The sequence below is a fragment of the Myotis brandtii genome, unplaced genomic scaffold, assembly GCF_000412655.1.
Source record: "Myotis brandtii unplaced genomic scaffold, ASM41265v1 scaffold368, whole genome shotgun sequence".
NCBI lineage: Eukaryota > Metazoa > Chordata > Mammalia > Chiroptera > Vespertilionidae > Myotis > Myotis brandtii.
This window is the reverse complement of record NW_005364139.1, coordinates 677,940-679,119: the sequence shown is the minus strand read 5'-3', so window position 1 is coordinate 679,119 and position 1,180 is coordinate 677,940. Positions and strand designations below refer to the sequence as shown.

The 1,180-nt window shown below is 52.6% G+C and overlaps 1 protein-coding gene across 1 annotated transcript in view; it reads right to left on the bottom strand.

The window, feature by feature from the left end:
- PSMD2 (proteasome 26S subunit, non-ATPase 2) overlaps positions 1-1,180 on the bottom strand; it is a 27,627-nt gene that overhangs the window by 9,765 nt on the left and 16,682 nt on the right. The window lies entirely within an intron of this gene.

Here is a 1,180-nt window from a genome sequence, read left to right as displayed (position 1 = left end):
CCGCCCTCCCGCTCCGGAGCCCGCCTGGGACCGGAAACGACGCCTGGGCCTGGGTCGGAAGCTGCAGGAAAACTACAGTTCCCAGCTGCCCGCGCGGCACGGGCGCAAAGCTGGGACCGGGAGTTTCCTGAATGCCACGAGACTGCGGTGTGGGATTCGGGCGTGCTCGCTGCGGTGGGAGGTGAGCCGGCTGTGCGCCTGGAGACCGCCCATCGCTTTCCTCTTGGCGCTGTGAATAGTAGCCCACAGTGACACCCCAGTTGGCTGTCGTGGTGGGACAAACGGACGAAATTCTCGAAAGCCGGGGCGCTTGATTGCCGTCTGTGTGAAGTTTGTGTAATCTATGTGCAGCCTTACTCCACTGTGGAGTATGAACCTTATTACGTTCCCTCCCCGCTCCCCCAGTTGAAGGAGTGTGCTCTAATATTACCATGAGAATGTGGCTGCCATCTGAAATCCACCTGTGGAGCCAGGGGGGGTAAGTATTATGCCCCGGTGCTGTGTCGGGCTAAAAACGGAGCAAGGCAGGGTCTTTGCCCTCAGTGTGTCTTGGTCTTCCTCAGGTAGGACGGACACCGACATGACTGATTTTAAGTATCACCTACTGTCTCAGCCTTTTGAGTTTGGTAGGGTTGTGTCCATTTTACAGAGGAAATCATATATGGTAAGGAGTCGAATTAGGATGGCTCAGTCTTCCAAGCTCCTGACTTGCAGGCAAACCTCAAAGTTTCTTCTTCAGTTCGGGCTATGTGTATGTCTCTAGGTGAGAAAAGAGGAAGTAATTCTCTCCCCTTCATCTGGTGAGAACACTCACCATTTGGCCTAGAGTCATTGTATGGGTTCTGAAGCATAAAAGAACACAGCAAGTTTATTTAAAAAATCAAAAACAGCCCGGCTGGTGTGGTTCAGTGGTTGAGTGTCAACCTATGAACCAGGAGGTCACAGTTCGATTCCGGTCAGGGCACGTGCCTGGGTTGGGGGGCTTGAATCTGTGGGCGAAAGGGGCCACATGCTGACCTGACAAGCTCAGGGGAGGCCTGCATGGCAGTCTTGCAAACTCAGAGACCTAAAGTAACCACAAAGGATGGTCTGAAATTAAACTTTAACTAAAAGCAGTTATGGTGGGCAGTTACGTCCTAGGCCAGTATCTTCACTGACAAGGTCAACCTTTACCTTAACT